General features: G+C 34.2%; 1 long non-coding RNA gene across 1 annotated transcript; it reads left to right on the top strand.

The window, feature by feature from the left end:
• The first annotated feature begins 1,845 nt into the window (after nucleotides 1-1,845).
• Nucleotides 1,846-14,581, top strand: LOC121069843. The gene is made up of 3 exons (XR_005819668.1): nucleotides 1,846-2,071; nucleotides 13,761-13,941; nucleotides 14,084-14,581. It is a non-coding gene; the product is annotated as an uncharacterized LOC121069843 (long non-coding RNA).
• The last annotated feature ends 5,272 nt before the right edge of the window (nucleotides 14,582-19,853 follow it).

Genomic DNA, 19,853 nt, shown 5'->3' with positions numbered 1-19,853 from the left:
AAATTTAGGCTATATTTGTGTTCTGTGTTGTATTTTGTCTTCCAACAGCATTGATATCATATAAATAAAAGAAAAATATTTAAAAATATATATTATAGGATATACATAGCTGATATTGATCTGGGATAACTGGGTAGTTGAGATGTCTCATGGAAAAATGAGTGTACTAGGAGACAATTATTTTGGCTTTGGAAAGAGTGACCAAAATTCAGTGAGGGATATATCTGTTATCAAAAGCAAGTGAAGCTTATTAATTTATAAATTGTCAGGGAATTCTAAACACATATTTGGAAAAAAAAATAATTAAAGCATTCTCATTGTTGAACTCAAATAAGGGAGGCTTCTGACTGCAAGTGTCAACTGTTAGGAATTAGAAGTCGTATTTTAAAAATCCTTTTGCAAAGAATGTATAACTATTCTTAAAACTTTGTTTTGTACTCACATGATAGTGCAGCTCTTTATGGGAATAAAGATATAAAATTAAAACCTCATTCTGTGTTTTAGTCATTGCCTTTGAGTCAATTTGAGCCAATTGAGTCAAAATATTTTTGGGTTAATCCCAAATGGATTTATTCTAAATAAGCCAAAATAAGGACACTGTAACTTTGTGAAGACTTACTGTTGATGTTGATTGACATTGACACCTTATCAATGTTTCTAAATTTTATTGTTTGACATATTTTACAGATTGCTATTTTCTTTATTGATTTTAATCAACAATTTACAAGTGAGTTCCCCACTCATCCTGAGCATACACCTATAAATAAATAATATAGAAAAACTATAACCCAGCCCTGCAAGCCATTGCCATTCACTAGGAGTCACAGCTAGCCATTAGTGTTTACATTTTTATTATTATTATTATTTTATTTGTCTTTGGATCAATAGCTTAATATGCTTACAAATATCTAAAATCAAATTTAAACACATTTAGTAGATATTTGTTGGTTCGATGGTAACTCCAGGTTTTAAACCATTGAACTAACTAGTTTGTTGTTGTTGCTTTGTTTTGGTTTATTTTTTATTTTTATTTTTTCTACAGAACTAGGGTCTAGACACTATTTTCCAGACTTGAACGTGTTTTTTTTTTTTTTTTTTTTCCTGTCTCCACTCACAAAAGTACTAAGCACTTTTCTAACAATTAATATTGAAAAGTGAAGCCTGTAGAAAGGTCTATAACATAAAATTGTACTGTATTTTCATTTCTCTGATGCCAAGGAATGAAGAATAATTGAGTTTTTAATAGGAGATGAATTTCTAAATATAGGTTTAAAAAACAGAAAGCAAATTAAAAATAAAAATCAAGGAACCTGAAGAGCTTTCCAAAGACATCTGCTTTAAAGTTTCAGACTGGAACTTTGGTTTGCAAAGAAAACCAGAGCTAAGTAATAGATACAACTTTTTTTTTTTTAATAATAATAAAAAAGAATATTTTCTGACATATATATATTTGATAATATGTATATAACATATATGTGTATATATATATATTATATACACATTATCAAATTGAATTCTTTATGTGATACAAACTGATGTCCTAAACACAATAGGATAGATTATTTTCTGTTGTTCTGTTATACTAACAAAGATTTTCTCTCTCAATTCTTCAAGAAGCTTTGATATTAAAGATACAAAAACCTGCCAGCTGTACCTGCAACAGCCTTCAAACTCAAAGAAAAAAAAAATTAGAAGACAATAGGGCTGCTCATATGAGTGAGTGAGTCTTTTGCTGTTTTGGTCAGGTTTGTGAGACTGAGTCCTAAAAAACAACATCCATGGGGTGTTTTGGAATGTTTGATTCATTTACTAACTGGCTTTAAGTCATCTGAAGAACATGCCGTATATTCAGCTGGGACACATTCTTAAGTGCTCTCAAGATGTCCAAGGTTTGAAGACAGTAACTCTTTCTTTAGGAAAAGGGAAAAGGTTTGACAGCTACATAACTGCATTAGGGACATTCTTTCTAATGATTTATGTGTTTTCCCTTATTTCACAGACATGTCAGGGTGCAGAGGCTCTGAATAGTCTTCATGTTGGTGTTGTGTGGCAGGGTGAGAATTCTCCTCTTGTAAGCAAAATTATTTATCCCATATTGCAAGCATTTATTGAAAACAAAACTATAATAAAACAAAGTATCATGATTCAATGACAACATTACATTGGGCCACAGGAAACCTAGCTTCTTTTATTGACCTTGATATGTGCTTCAGTGACAGTGGAAAACAGATTTTTATTTTTATGTTGTATGGATGAGCAGCTCCTGAACCCAGCAAATTACCTGCATCATCCATGGTTTAAAACTTATGTAAAAAAGAAAGTGAAATAGCAATGAGGGATTAAAATATTGTATCTTTAAATACTTATTTTACTCAAACCGTATGATAAGGAAAGACACTAACATATGAAGAAAGAAGAATTAAAACAAAGTGCTTGCTGGGTACATAATAGGCAGGTTGACATTTCTAAATGCAGTGATCAATACACTGTTTCTCTAGTTTCTCTTTGAAAATGAAGCATTTTTCCATTTTTCTGAATTGAAATCAGCAGCTTACATACTACCCCTTCTCACTCTCAAGGAAACAAATTTTTATTACTTTTAAAAGATAGTTAATGCTTATTGTAAACAGTTTTTCATTTCCTCTACAAAGACCTTTAAACATAAATATTCTCTCAAAGTCTTTTACTATTCCAAACTTCGAAGATAAAACTGATCATGAAATTCTTCCAAGATGTCAGTAAATAGTGTATGATTACAAAATGTTTGAGTTGAAGTAACAGGGTGAAAAGGGATCACATGCAGAAATTTACCTTTTGAAGAGACCATGTTATAAAGTCACAGTCGAGGCACTGCAGGTCTCTCTCTCTCAAAAAAAAAAAAAAAAAAATAAAAAAAAAATATATATAGACCTGATATTTAAATTTTGTAATCAAGTATTCTAACGGAACACAACAGTTTCATAAACTGTGAAATCTGTATAATCATGAAAGATTACAAAATGTTACTTCCTTAAACTACAGAGTACTGTCACCAAATTGGTGACAGGTTTTTCTTTAGTGGTAAAAATCAATAGATTATGTAGTCACCTAACAGTGCAAGCTCTCAGGACTGGTCAGAGTTTGCTTTGGGCTGAATGTGTTAAATAACTATTGGTAGTCAAGTGACTACCACCTCACCTGTTTTAGATGAAGTTCTGTGAATGCCACCTGTGGAAAACTTAGGTAATAACAAACAGTAGCCGTTTATGTCATCTGAGGCTGGGGTTGGTTCTTCTGTATCTTTCTAACTTAAGCTGGAAGCAGTAAGAAGGAGGTAGAATGCAAAAACATTGAACTGTTTTGAAGTGTACCCAAAATTGTGGAGGAAGGACCTCTCTGTCACCAACACTGTGAACATTGTCCTTTGAGACTCAGGACACTGGCTAATTGAAAACTTCTCCCCACTGTATTCGTCCTGAGGAATGCTCAAGTTTCAACCAAAGGGAACATTGAAATGATGAGTACAGCAGGGATAGTAAGAAGCTTTTTTATGTGCAACCATTTTATCTGCAATATTGATGTATTTCTTTATTAATGACATTCATTTTTTTGTACTACTAATTTACATTTTTAGAATGCTAAAAATTATTTGAAATAAAAAGAAATTATTCACTCAAATTCCTCTTTCTACTCAAAACATGACAGAATTGATCTCAATTTCTAAATTTATAAAATCACCTTTCAGTTAAACTTCCCCTCCATCTTTACTTCTCTGATTTCATGGAACACTGTGTTTTATACCATATTAGTTTGATACTTGAATTTTCTTTGAGAAAGGAATTCCTTTTTTTATTTTTTTTTTTTTTTTTTTTTTTTCTGGTTAGAGTAATGATTTTAATCTATCCTGTATCTGATTTTACTGAGCTTTTCTGTTTTACTGTTTCATTCAACTAACTGCTTCTCAATAAATGCATTAGTGCATTAAAACTTAGTGCAAATGAACATGAATGGCTTTTGAATGTTATAAATACAACATACGGTTAGTTATGTTTAGTTATGTTAGTTATGTTTAAAGTACAGGATGGTAAACACTATTTTGTAGAGTTTTTCATAACCAAGAAATTTGATAGCATTAATGCTAAGGTGAATAAGCTATAAGTATATATGAAAAGCTCTACTCATATCTGTGGAAACCACACAGCTATATTAACTTTTACAGTAAAGAGCAGTAGTCCTAAGGGAAATTTGTATGATTAAGAGCAGCAAAGCATTGTATTAAAAAGAATGTGTTAGAAATCTGAAGTCATTTTTCATCTTCAAACTCAATCCAAAATATTTCTGTATGCAGAATTCTCCCTGAAACCAATATGCTTTCATGTGTGAAATGGTCTGCAAGATCAGATCCTTGGTATTACCTCCAAAGCCTGTTGACCACAGTGGAAAGCTGTCCACTAACTTTACTGCAGTACTGTGGAAAAGAAAATATCAAATTAGGATTTTTCATTCAGTGGGAAATAATTTCAGGCAAGCAATTAATCTATTTTAAACTCTTGAAGGAACTCAAATATCACGAATCAATTTCTCCCCTACTGCGAGAATTTCTACTTACTTCAGTGCACTAGATTTTATCCTGGGAAAAGAAACTCTTGGGTGAAGTATGGATTGAAATGATGATATAGACAGCAAACAATATTTAACTGTGCAGTCTCACTAATTTTTTGTATCTGCTTTGTACATCTCAGCCCGTGTAAGTAATTCTGCTTTTTGCAGCTCCTTGGACTTTGATTCATGTCGATTAATTTTAGTTGTACGGGTACTTTACAGGTAATCTAGAATTCTAAACTAAACTGATTTAGTTTGAAATTCCCCTGATGATTAGAAGGAAGGCTGGCCTGAAAAAAATCGCTTTCCAGGAGTGACTGTGATAAAGTTAGGAAACATGATTTCATCCTCGACTTGGAATAACTGCATAGCACCTTCATGGTATTTAGGAATAGCTTTTTCCATGCACACAGGTTTGCCCTTACCATTCCAACAAGCTGAGAAAAGAAGAGAAAAGGATTATGGGAAGGCAAACCATGATCAGACAACTTCTCTATTAACACAAATGCATTTGAGAAATTGATAAGTACAAAAAAAAAAAAAAAAAAAAGTGTAAATTTAGAATCGGTATCACAGAATCATAGAATATCCTGAGTTGGAAGGGACCCACAAGGATTATTGAGTCCAACTCCTGGCTCCACACAGGATCACCCAAAAATCAGAACCTACATCTGAGAACATTGTCCAAATGCTTCCAGAACTCTGGCATGCTTGGTGTGTGACCACTGCCCTGAGGAGCCTGTTCCCAATAGGCCAACCACCCTTCACTCAGGGAAGAACCTTTTCATAACACCCAGTCTGAATGTCCCCTGTTGCAGCTCCATGCTGTTCCCTTGGGTCTGTCAGTGTCACCAGAGAGCAGAGATCAGTGCCTGCCCCTCCACTCCCCTTGTGAGGAAACTGTAGGCCATGATGATATCTCCCGTCTCCTCTTCTCTAGGCTGAACAATCCAACTGACTTCAACCGCTCCTCATACGTCTTGCCCTCTAGACCCTTCATCATCTTTGTAGCCCTCCTTTAAACACTCTAATAGTTTTATGTCCTTCTTATATTGTGGTGCCCAAAGCTGCACACAGTACTCAAGGTGAGACTGCAGCAGTGCAGAGTAAAACGTGACAATCTCTTCCCTTGACTGGCTAGCAATGCCATGCTTGATACACCCCAGAATATGGTTGGCCCTTTTGGCTGCCAGGGCACACTGTTGACTCATAATCAACTTGCATCGACTAACACACACTCATCCCACCCAGCCACCCTGAACCCTTTCTGTGAGCTGCTCTCCAGCCTCTTGTTCCCCAGTCTGTATATACATTCAAGGAAAAAGGACATAAGAATTCTCAGTGTCATTCTTAAACTACCTTTTATTAACTCATGAAAAATGTAAGGAAACTAGTATATTATGCAGCTATAAAATATGTTGAAATCAGTAGACTTGTTATGCTATAAAGAGAAACAGAGTATATTTTTTGGATATGTAATTTTGATAATTTTTACTTCTAGGGATTCAATGTTTTTCTTCCTTTCAGGGAATATCTATCTTCTGGATTTATTTCATTTTGCAAAGAGTGAATGTTTTCATAGGAATATAATTAGGATCATTGCAAAAGATCATATTTATTTTTTGCTTGCAAATATTTAAACTTTTCAGGTAAAATGATAACTATCAGTAGCATTCAAGAAACATAGCTATTCATTTGTCATATTTTCATTTTTCCATTAGTCCTCTTTTATAGAAATGTTTGTGAATCTTAATATATGAACATACACAATTTAGAAAATAGTTTTCTGGCAGATATGTAAGTACTGAGAGAGATGTGCCCAAGAAGGGAATACATGAGATATTCCATGAAATTATTCCAGTTAACTTTTTAGGTAGTAAATGTCTACAAAGCAAGCATATCATTTTTCCTTCTGTACTTCCAAAACTGCTGTGACTATTCAATGGGACAATGACCAAATATAAATCACCATGACCTCTACTGTATTCTAGTTATGTGAAGACAAAAACTCCAGCCTATTTTATGATCTGGTTTACACATTAGATGGAAGACTTAATCCTGTTCTTTTCCTTATCCTCAGTGTCAGAACATACTCTTAAAGACTGTCCATAATTTAGTTACCTATAAATGAGTCAGTAATTTTGTTCTTAAAAGTCATACTCTTAAATCAGGGCAGACATAGGTTTGTGATGTGCACAATGACAAATTCCAAAAATAATTCAAGGAGCAATATAGTCAAAGTAATTTTTTATTTTAAGTATTTTGATCTTCTGTTAAAAATCAAAACAATAATGAAACAACCCCTCCAATCTGAAGTCATTTATACATCTTATATGTGACATTTTAAATTTATAGTTGGACTAAAATATAGGCTCTTATGCTTAAGACATCTGTTTTACTCATACGAACTAAATTTACAGAAAGGTCTGAGACCTACCCAATATGCTCAGACTGCTCATTAGCGCAAACCTATAAGCTTTGTTCTGATCTAATGAAGAATGTTTTACACAGCAAAGGCCTCAGACTTCATCTCCATAAAAGATCAAATTATATTCCATAGGACATTTGACTATCTGAATTTTAGCTTTACTAACATTGTATTACAAGCATTCACCATTTACCTGTCTTTTAATGGGATGAGGAAGAAAACAAGCTGCAGTTATTTTCCTTTATTTTCTCCAACATCTCTCAGTTTTCTTCAACTATTTCCTTTTCAGTCATGAGTAATCTTGATTCTTGAAACTTTCATCATATGTAAATTTCTCATTTCTCTAGAATTTGCAATTTTGACTTTATATTTCATACTTCATAAAACATAATTGGACACAGCTGTACTTCATCAGAGGAAGTTCCATTGTTTTGTCTGTCATTACATTATTTCCTCTATAATTTTATATTGCTATGAAGTATGCTTTTAAAATATTCCTGAAAATTCTACTCATATAACAATCAAGAATATAATTATACATCTTACCTCACATTTCTTAGTTTCAAAAGAGCTATATTTTCCTTAAGATAGTGATACTTGTATTTTTTGTCACATTTTTATTTGGGGGAGGGGGAGGATTCATTACATAATTTTTCTGAGTTCTGGAAAAAAGTAATTTACAGACAGTTTCTCCTGCCCAAGCTTTATAGCATAATAACGTTTTGAGTTGCTTCAGAAAGTGCTTCCTTATGAATAGGATGCTTTTGATTACAACACTGAAAATAAAATGCCTTGGATATTCTTTATTATTTGGCAAAATATCTCATGAATATAGACATGTAAATATAGCCATACTACTAAGTTATATTGCAAAAACAGATATCTTTCTAACTATGAATAGAAATATCTAGTTGGTTTTTTTGTTGTTGTTGTTGTTTGGTTGGTTGGTTTGGTTTGTTTTTATGGTAAAGATATTGCAACTGAAAATATGAGAGATTTACTGACTGAAATATATTAATTTCATATATTTTGTTTTGTTCAAGATTGTTCTTATCTGCCTGTGACTGTTTATAGAAGAAATTCCCTGTTCATTTTTATCCTGTCAACATATTTTCTTGTTCTCAGTTAGAATAATGGTCACAATTGTCATAGTCACCAATAGTATTTTGAATTCTGTAGGGTAATCACAAATAAGTTGTGGCTTTGAAGACAGTATTAACCAAAGACATACAAATACAACATTTCCCTTTCAACTGTCAATGTCAGCTACAGTAAACAAAATAATGACAACAGCTAGAGAGTACATCTGCACAGATAGGCAGTGAAGCCTCAATAAGATCTAGTAAGTCTCAGAATCCAGAGAAGGGAGCAGAGAGATCTGGTTGGGTGACAAAGAAGCATGGAAGAGACATTGAATTTATGTTCATCAATACTTCCCAACATGCTGGACTTCTGTTTAAACAGGCTATTTATAGCTGTTCACATGTAGTATACGTTTAGTATAAAGGCATATATATTTTGCTGTAGATGCTGTAGATAGACACTGTACTAATTCAGGCAACATTTAACAGTTGCAGAAGCTCTGTTTCTGATTCAGTAAAAGGAGACTATGAAGCAGTAACATAGAAAATGTAAATAAACAAGGAAAGACCAGAAAAAACAACAACAACAACAACAACAAAACAACAAAAACAATAAGCACTTTCTGAAGAAACTCAAACCAAAATTAACCCAACAAAGAAGACTGTCCAGCTCTGTCTTACAATCCTGTACACACCTTCAGCAGAACTCCAAAGTAACTAAGAGGAAAGTTTGAAGTAAACAGAACTGAGGAGGCTGCTGCAGTGGCTCACCTCTAGGAGAGTGGGAGAAGCTTTGTAGGTTGTGCTTAACTTGGGAGATGAGAATGATGCTGTTACAACAGCTCCTTGGACTTCTTCACATTTGATCACCTCCTTCTTCTGGTCAAGGCACATCACTGTATCCCATGGTGCACTCAAGCAACAGGCTGCTGTGCCATAATCTTCACTCCCTCAGTAGTGGTTATCCTACAGACATACATATCAGATAATTTCTCCCTTTTGTTAATTAAGAATCTTTAATAGTCTTTAATTATAATTGTGACATTTTCCTTCACTCCTGAATCACACTTACAAACTAATCTAATCCTCTCTCCTGCAGTGTCGAGTTCTCTTTGGCTCACCTTCCCAGGCTTCCTTTAAATACTGGATGCAGTTTTCTCATGGTTATCCCTCCAATCAAGCTGCCATCAGTGAGGACTTTTGCCACCAGTTCTTGACTGTTTATGTCAAGTAAGAAGTCAAGTAAGATACTCTCTATTTACCAATCTGCCTTTTGTGTTAGGAAATTACCACAAATTTAGTTAAGAAACTTTCATGGTTGTACAATGCTGTGTTGCCCTTCCACTGGGTGTGTGGATGGTTTAAATCCCTTATGAGAAACAGGGCCTGTAACATGGAGATTTTTGCTATAAAGCTTTATGCACTTTATCTGCTTGGTCGAGCAGCCTGTAACAGACTCCCCTGACAATGTCTCCAAAGTTACATTCCCTTTGGTATTAACCCACTGATTTTGACAGGCATATTTTGGTTTCATGCTGAAAGCCTGTGCAGCCAAGGATTTCCTTAGCATACAGGACAAGAGGAAGAATTCTCTTCTTTCTTGCCTGTGCTTCCTGATTTAATCACCTGTAACACTGCTTCTGTCATGTATATTACCTCAACAAATTTTTCTGACAATGTCATAGCCTTGTGAGCTTTTAGTTCTTGTTTATTATCCAAGTTTTATGCATTACTGTATAGACAATGAAGACAATCCTTTAGACAATCCTTTTAACACCTGCCCCTCTAAGCATGTCAAAGTTCCCCTGTTAACCTTCACTTATATTTATCTTCTCCTTCTCCATCGTTTCTTCACATACATCTTGACTTCCTTTCTCATCCCTTAATGAACCTAGGCTAAAGCACTTTTGTAGCTAAAAAAGTTGGTTTGCTGTCCCCTCTTTATGGCCATCAAGCTAATTTTGAAATAATTTTTTTTAGCTGCTTGCAATTTCTTGGGATATCAACAGTATTTTCTGCCAAAACACCACCCGACACTGAAGTAGTAACTTGACAACACTAAGACATTTCCATACAGGGAAACCTTGGAGATGTTTGATATTTCATCTTTGCCAGAAAAATAAATTAATTTAGCAGACACCTGAAGGCATCAGCAACCTTGAAGGTTAATAGAGTCCTTTGAATACTTGAAAAGACAGTCATTTTTTGCAGCCTGATGTATGTTCTTAGTTGAGGTTTATTACTGCTGTTACATGCTCTACTTTTCACATGCTTTAACCTTCCAGATATAGCTCTTTATTCAGAATATTACAAAACTTTTGTTTCCTGTCTCATGCCTTTTTGAGGCAAGCTAATATCTACTAATCTTAAATCTAAGAATTCAAATTCTAAGTGTATATATATATATATATATATATATATATTGTACTGAACATTTATTTTGAATAAAGAACTGCCATTTCAAAGAATTGCCACTTTGGAATCTCTCTTACAACCCGTTTATTCTCTAGGTCAGTTTAGATTTCCCTCTGTCACAAAATATTTTATCTTCAAAAATATATATTAGCATTTTTTTCATTAAAAAAAAAAAGAAAAACAGAAGAAAAAAAAAGTGGGAAATCATAAATGTCAGCAGTTTCATTTTTTTTAATAGAGATTAAAACATTTTAAAACCCCCTTCATAGAGTATCAGAGCCAAAATTGTAACTTCTTCCTTCCTTGTTTGCAAATGAATCCATGTTATAGCTATATAACTTGAAGTTTGGAAACTTACTAGCTTGGTTTTTATTGGCAGTGAGGATATACTTCTGAAGCACTCCTAGGATTTCCAATAATATTTCTGGAATGTGGTGCAAGAAAACAAGAAAGCAAGAAAACTGTTACTGAAGTACTACATCACCAGTTCTGGAACTGCAGAAGAGCTGCTGCAAAACACTGCTGAAAAGGGCTTACTAGATTCTTAGTCAATTGTTACTGTTTTGTTCAGAAAACAGTGAACTACAACAGGCTTCACTTCTAGTGGTTAGAAAGAGGATCTGGGTAGTACTACTACTGAAAGATATTAGATATTTTAATTCAGGTTATGGAGCTATAGTTTCTTGGAACCAAGAAACTCTGTTGCAGAAACTCTGTTGCAAAATTCAGCACAGCAGAGGGTTCACAGATGCAAAAGTATTTTCCATGAAGGAACCATATTACTACATTTTTTTCCTCTTTAAAAAAAAAAAAAAAAAAAAAAAAAAAAAAAAACTGCTTTGGACAGACATATGTACATTTATCACAGAAGTTGGGAGATGTTTATGATTTTGAGACTCTGCTTGTGTCTGCTAGTGGAATAAGAACAAAATATAGTAAGTACCTAGTGGACCGCTCTGTGAACTCCATGCTTATTACACAGGAGACTGAGGTTTAAGGGACTGTAGTCATTCTCACTCATGTGCTTTTAATGCAATGTTCTTAGCATTCTATGGCTTTAGAAGGATTACATTTAGTTCCATTAACTGCTTTGCATGTACTCTATTTCTATCAACAAAGTAGTTATTGGAGGTTGTTTTTTAAGGGACTGGTGGCAAGGGATAAGGATACTCCAAGGATACTCTTAGACAACCCATAAGTGACCTATTGTACTTTTACAAGATTCTAAAGACAGCTTTGTACATTGCTGTTAGAGTATGCTAGGTTTCAACACTGAAATATATGTTAGAAAGAAAGGATGTAATGACTTGGAACAATCTAACTGTTCAGTGATTTACAGCTAAAAAGTCTTCTCAGCATAAGCTTCCCTTACATGTCCTTTAAAACAGAGAGTGAGACTTGTTTACAGCTGTTCTTGATATTTAATAGCTTAAAAATTGTGTCGTTCAGTTTCCTTGAGTATGTATGGAGTGTCTTCTGGTCTATGTTAGAAAAGCATCTTAAGAGGACTTAAATAGCATTTCTCCTGCAATGAGAATGATATAATACATTGTTGTGGTTTAGCCCGGCTGGCAGCTAAACACTACACAGCCGTTCGCTCACCCTCCCCCCTCCCTCTCTGGGATGGGGGAGAGAAACGGGAAAGTGAAGCCTGTGAGTTGAGATAAAGACAGTTTATTAAGACAGGAAAATAATAATAACAATAATAATAATAATAACAATAATGATAACAGTATTAATAATAATAATGTGTACAAAATAAGTGATGCACAATGCAATTGCTCACCACCCGTTGACCGATGCCCAGCCTATCCCCAAGCAGCCGGCCCCCCCACCCCGGCTAGCCACCCCTATATATTGTTCAGCATGATGTCAGATGGTATGGAATACCCCTTTGGCCAGTTTGGGTCAGCTGTCCTAGGTCTGTCCCCTCCCAGCTCCTGCTGCACCCCTAGCCTGCTCGCTAGCAGGACAGAGTGAGAAGCTGAAAAGTCTTTGGCTTGGCGTAAGCACTGCTCTACAACAATTAAAACATCAGCATGTTATCAGCGCTCTTCTCATCCTAATCCAAAACATAGCACCCTACCAGCTACTAGGAGGAAAATTAACTCTGTCCTAACTGAAACCAGGACATACATGCATGCTTAAAAATCAGGTATTTTGTCTTGATTTTGATCCCACACTATAATCCCAACAATTAAAAAGTCCATCATCAAATGAGTTAGTAACAAGAAAAAAGTGTTCATGTTAATTCCATAATATGAAATTTATGAAGAAAAAACTTCAGAATTACCCTCTTCTAAACTAAAATGATTTCTATTCATATCTTAAATGCTCGTTTTCTTTTTTTTTTTTTCTTCTGAATGTTTAATTCTTTTTTCTTCTGAATGATTAGCTATAAAGTTAAACTTCTGCTCTGTCTTTCCATTTCTGTTAGGTGTAGAATCTTCTAAGCAAAATTGTTTACAATATATTATTTTACTTTTCAGTATTGCATTGTTTAATTGCATCTCTTTTGTTAGAGAATATGTTAGACTACTTTGTTAATCATTGATTTTTAAATTTTTATTTTATTTTTTTCTGGGTCATTACAAATCTTTGGATCACTTTATCACAAGATACAGATATGGTTGTCCATGTCAACTCCATTGCTGACATAACTTACTTACCATGCTTTCATAGCACCTATAGCTACCTGAATATTTCCAATATTTTCTTTACCAGTCACATTTTTTTTTCTATACTACATTTCTTAGCAATATTATGTAGGTCTAAAATCCAACTGCAGATTATACTTCTTATACCTGTACACATTTTTGCTTGTATAGTAACACCTCTTCTCTGCACATCTTTGTGATACCTGAAGATTTATATTGCTTGAAGTTATCTAAAACTTGAGATATTTGATATACTTGATATAACTTGATATATTAGTAATTTCTGTTCCACTGCTGAAAAACAAAGTATTTCCACAGCTTCAAAAGAGTGCTTGCAAATCAGAAGTCAGATGTTATCTGAAATTTGTAATGTTTTATTGGAATGTAAACTTTTCTGACCTTGGACATGGTCTGAAGATGAAATTCAAACTACTGTATTTTAAGCTGTCACTTACTGACGTGGATTTTAATGAAGTCTTCAAATGTAGATCTTTTAACTAAAATTTCTGCCTACAAATGCTATATTAAAATTGTGTTGGGTTTACCCAGGCAGCAGCTAAACACTCACCCTGTCTTTCACTCACTCCTCTTTCTCAGGGGCAAGGGAGAAAAACAGATGCTGAAAAGACTTGTGGATCAAGAGAAAGACAGTTTCAAAAGAAAAGAAAAAGCTGTTCATGCTAACAAAGTAAGAAGAGGAATTAATTCACCAGTTCCCATTGGCAGAAAGGCATTCAATGTCCTGGGATACAAGACCTCAGCTTACATAACTTATCTGGTAAGAGCCACGATAACCACAAATGTCCTTCCTTCCTTCCTTCCTTCCTTCCTTCCTTCCTTCCTTCCTTCCTTCCTTGAGATTTTATTGCTGAGCATAATGTCATGTAGTATGGAACAACCTTTTGGTTAGTTTGGATCAGCTGTGCTGGCTGCATCAAATCCCTGCCTCTTGCCCACTTGGAGCCTACTAACTCTGGAGAAGCAAGGGAGAGAGAGAAGGCTTTGACACTGCAAGCACTGTTTGGTACCTAAACCACCAGTATGTTATCAGCACTGTATTAGCCTTAAATGTAAAATACTGTAGTTTACAAGCTGCTATGAAGAAAGTTGACTTCATAACTTCATTCCAGCCAGTGCCAGTACAAGCATTCTTTCAAAATGCTTCTCATTAGGCCTACACCTGATTGCAGCTAATAATAACATGTGATGGATTATACGTAGAAGTGACATTTTTTATCACCAGAATACTCTGCTTTAGATGGATGCTATTGTCTCTCTTATAAGAATTTCATGAGTATTCATCTACTGATTTGAAGGTGTAATTTCATCACTCTACAATTATTTATGAAGTGGCTTGTCGGCCTACCACAAAAATGATGTCACTGAGACAGAATTTTATGTGCAGCTAAAAAAATATGGCAACAGTATTATTATCTAGACTGCTAATCTACGCTCACTGATGTCCAGAACCAGTGACCTCATGAAAAAAACTGACTTGCATGTAGGCATAATGCCATATGAACAGGTGAACATGAGTACAAATATTTAAGACACCATCTATAATCACAAAATATCTTTGTGAAGGGCACAAGTTTAGCCAGGAAGTACCAGATGGTTGTCTATCCTGAGGTTATAGGAATACAGCTATGGGAATGTACCACTCTATATCCAGCTTTTGGATAGATAAATTTTCTAAAAAAAAAAAAAAATGACACCATAACCAATGGAAAAAAAAAAAAAAAAAAGAAGTAATTATTTTTACTTGGTTTTAGGAAGTATTTTCATCTTTATTAAAAAAATTAAATTCACTTTTATCATAGAATCATAGAATATCCGGAGTTGGAAGGGACCCATTAGGATCATCAAGTCCAACTCCTGGCACCACACAGGTCTGCCCTAAAGTTTAGACCATGTGACTAAGTGCACAGTCCGATCGCTTCTTAAATTCACACAGGCTTGGTGTACTGACTACTTCACTGGGGAGCCTGTTCCAGTGTGCAACCACCCTCTCGGTGAAGAACCTCTTCCTGATGTCCAGCCTAAACTTCCCCTGCCTCAGCTTAACACTGTTCCCGCCAGTCCTATCACTGGTGATAACGGAGAATGGGTCACCTGCCTCTCCACTCCCCCTCGTGAGGAAGTTGTAGACTGCGATGAGGTCCCTCCTCAGCCTCCTCTTCTCCAGGCTGAACAGGCCCAGTGACCTCAGCCGCTCCTCATACGTCTTCCCCTCTAGGCCCTTCACCATCTTCGTCGCCCTCCTCTGGACACTCTCCAACAGTTTCATGTCCTTTTTGTACTGTGGTGCCCAGAACTGCACACAGTACTCCAGGTGAGGCCGCACCAGCGCAGAGTAGAGCAGGACAATCACTTCCCTCGACCGACTAGCAATGCCGTGCTTGATGCATCCCAGGATACGGTTGGCCCTCCTGGCTGCCAGGGCACACTGCTGGCTCATATTCAACTTGTTGTCAACCACAACCCCCAGATCACTCTCTGTGGGGCTGCTCTCCAGCGTCTCGTCGCCCAGTCTGTACGTATAGCCAGGGTTGCCCGATAGACAATGGAAAGGGATACTTCAGGGATGCCCTTAATAAAATTTAACTAAGTATTTTTTCAGGTGAACACCCATTTGAAATGGAACCAGTGGCAATGGTGGTGGCCTTTGGTAAATGGAACATTCCAGCCTTTTATGTCCCATATGCAGACAAATCCCGCAAAACTTTTTTTTTTTTTTTTTTTTTTTTTAAATCATATCTTTCTATGGGGGTCTATTTGTGATGGTGGGTTCTATTACATATTCAAATATAATGGGAATTATTCATAGGGAATGTTGATAGAATAAGACACATTGGAATAAAAGAATAATTTTTTTTTCCTCTTCTTTTCCTTCTAATGAAAATATCATATTATTGGACAAGAAATGAAATAATATTTTCTGTATCAATAGAGTTGAGTATTTAGGCCTGTCTCTGAGTATGTTGGGTACATTCTAAACATTGTATTGTTTCCTTTAGACTTCTAAATCTCTGTGCTCCTTTGAAACTATGATTTTAACTGAAATACAAAGCAACACTCTAGAAGGATCAGGAATCTTTCCTTTCGCTTTCACTGTGGTTATTACTGGCTACTGACACTCTTGTTTTTCTTACTGTTTCCTGTTTTTCTTTCAATTATTTTCATTTTTCGTTATGTATCTCTGCTCTTCATATATGATAATATTTTTGCAAAAAATGCAAAACAAGCTGGGATACATAATTTTAAGCTATGCTTTTTTATAACAAAGGAAGATTTAAGTTAGCAAACTTTTATTTATGCACATCTTTTTGTGTGCAATTGATTTTCTCTGCTGTCCTTTGTTGTATGATTTGTTTCCAACAGCAAAAGATATTACTATTACAGAATAAGACCTGTGAGTAGACTTCTGTCTGACAAATCAACATTTACAAAAAGCAAGTAAAATCTTGACCATCCATTGCTGTAATTTGATATAATGTTATTGATTTTAGTTTTTATTTATACAAACTGGTATTATGTCTTTAGAATATTAATAATTTAGTGACATTACTTTGAACTTTTGTCAGGAAATTATGCTGTTTCAGCTTTCATCAACATAATATTTTGTGTTGAAATTTTTGTGATTCTGATCATTAGTTCATGTTTAGTTTTAATTCAGTTGTTAAAACAAACAAACAAACAAAAAACATAAAAACATTCCTCCAACACTGACTACACTAACATTTTATGTAATTTTTCTGTGGCACTTTTAAAAGACTCTTTTCATCTCATTGCTTAGATTTATACACATCCTTAGGCTTTACAAAGCTTAGCTGACATGTTCATGAATATAATATATCTCCGTATGCTTTATTACTTAAAAAGCATAGAAAAAGCATACAAAAAGCTGTTGATCTAAAGTACACTTTTGTATATTAGGGAATTAATCTATACTATACTGTCGATACACTTTATATTGTTCAGTAATCAAACCTTAACCTTGAAGAAAAAAAAATGTAGAACTTAAGAACCCAACAGTTTGGCTCTGGGCAAGTACATTTTATGCTACTTTATGTCTCTGAATATGATTTAAAATTCTTGCTGTTTTTACAAATACTCTGCCACTCTGTCAAAATGTTCTTGAAAGATTTTCCTAGTCTGTATCGTTCAAGGCCTGATACAACTGATAAGATAATGTCAGGGGCAATTTTAAGTTGTTAAAGACCCTGCTTTATTAGATTTTCACCTGTGCTGACTATGGCAGAAGTGGAGAAAAGATGTTCATTATGTTAAACAGAAAACCCGATGCCAGTTTCTTAACTTTCCCCAATATAGCCAGAAATATGTCAAATTATGAAAAAAAAAAAAAAAAAAAAGAAAAAAAAAAGAAAAAGAGTAATAAAACTATGTCTATAGATCACAAATTAGACAAGCAGAAGTATAAATCTTTACTTCTCTTGAAAAAAAAGATGTTTGATATCTTTTCCTTTTTTCATTTTACTATCATTTTGCTAAAATTATAGTTTATGAAACAACAGACAAGATTGAGTGTTATCTTAATCTTTTGTTTTACACATTATTTTTACACTTATGTGAATTAAAAATGAAAATGTGAAATCAAACATATACAGTTACATATTTTTATCTATCACCACGTAGATCAGCACAATTCAAATTTAAAACAAATGGAAAAAAAAAACAAACAAAAAAAAAAACAAGAATTTGGAACAAGACGTATAAAATAATCCAAGTTAATAACTAGAATTGTGCATACAAAAATATTGTCATGCTGGTTTTGCTTAAGTCAAAATCAGACACTCAGTTCTTACTATTAGTCCTGAAAATTATATACTGACTCAAAACTCTATGAAGTTAGCTAAATTTAAACTATCATCTTAGCAGACATTCAGTGATAGAAAAACCACCTTCATGACTCAATAGATGTTATCCAACAGTTATTGACATTGACAGGCATTTCTTCATTGACTTAAGAAAGATTAACAAATATTTCTGTATCTAATTCTATTTTCCTACTAAATTTTATTTCACTCTGATTTGACTGAGTACAGAAGAACCCACCAGAATGCTCTTCATCTGTAAGGGCAAAGTTAGCTCCCTTTCACAAGCAAGTAAAAGAGAGATGGTATAATTTTGGAGCCTTTTATAACTAGCTTTCTAGTACTTTTTAAAAACATTTTTTTTAAATATATAATTTAGGAATTATGAGTGTGAACTGAAGCAGTATTAAGAAACTAATGTGGATTACATTTTTTTAATAACTTGTTTCCTACTTATGATGTTTACTAATCTGCTGTATTTAAATTAGCGTTATACTGCAGTAAAATGGAAAACATTTGTTTAAAATATGTTTAGGAAAAACTAGCTCATGATTTACAGCACTGACAGAATCAAATGCTGCTATCTCATAAACAGGGATAAAATAATGGTCACTACTCAGATTTTTCATTCTCTCTCTTCCCACATAGCAACTTAAATTTCCTATTGTCCCTGGCACTACTCTGTCCCAGGCAGCATTCTGTTTTCTTTCTGCTTGAAACCAGCCCTGGTCTGAATACAGTCTGTTCAGAAATGCAGGATATAATATGTTCCATATTATTTGTAAGAAAGTTACTGTTTGAAGAGACTGGATCAGGAAGATCCCTGATAACTCCCCATGGAAACTCCCCAGAATAGCTCCCCAGTGATGCCAGCTGACAGCAGCTGATTTCACCTGTCTGGGATATGGCTATTATTTCTCTTCAGTGCTCTTGAATGTGCAAAGCAGAAACTCTTCAGTGTAAAAGAAACATGCCTAGCGTATTCCTGAGTTACAAATTATTTATGTCTTCATATCTCAATATAGAGGAATATAAACTATGCTAGTAGGAATTAATATACGTAATTGCAATATATCAAGAACACCACAAAAATAAGTGTTTTTTATTAGTAGTAGTATTTTTCCCCAAGTCTAACAACATCCTAAAGCTTTAAAATCAAGTTAACATTTTGAGATGTTTTTTCTTCCAAAGATATATCTCAAATGCCATATGATACAAGAACACATCTGAATTATTCCCATTACTGGGTACAGTCTGAATCTTACAGAACATAAGGAAATGTACATGACTATTTACCATTTTTGATAGCTTGCTGTTCCATACAAGAGTTATTTTTAAAGTGCTATGACAGTAAAATAATATATGTCCATGATCTATCTTAAAATTCTGTTATCTTAAAAGAAATAACTGTATATAAATATTTCTTTAAACCTGATATCTGCCTGATAAGAGGATGCGATAGATGTTTTTAAGCCCTGATTTTATGCTTATAATAATCTCCTTTGAAATAAAAGAAATAATTAAAAAGACCAAAAGTGGACAAAATACCTTTTACATAAATGTTCCACAACAGTAGGGATACGAAACACTTACAGACATGGAAACTTTTCAAATAGTCTAACAGCTTTCAAGTATATTATAACAGAACAGAAAAAATCTCTATATGCTGTTAGTGAAGCACTAAATATGTTCTACTCCAATTACTTCTAGTCACAAAAATACGCTTATAACTAAAATGATTTTGAATAAATACTAATGCCATCCAATATGCAATTTAAAAAATGATACATTTTAAACAGTGTGTAGGGTATTGGTTATCAGTTTGAATCAATAAAATGAGCATATTTTTATATGG

This window comes from Cygnus olor, chromosome 4 (assembly GCF_009769625.2).
Source record: "Cygnus olor isolate bCygOlo1 chromosome 4, bCygOlo1.pri.v2, whole genome shotgun sequence".
NCBI classification, from domain to species: domain Eukaryota; kingdom Metazoa; phylum Chordata; class Aves; order Anseriformes; family Anatidae; genus Cygnus; species Cygnus olor.
Note: the sequence above shows the minus strand (reverse complement) of the source record. Positions and strands in the feature narration are given on the sequence as shown.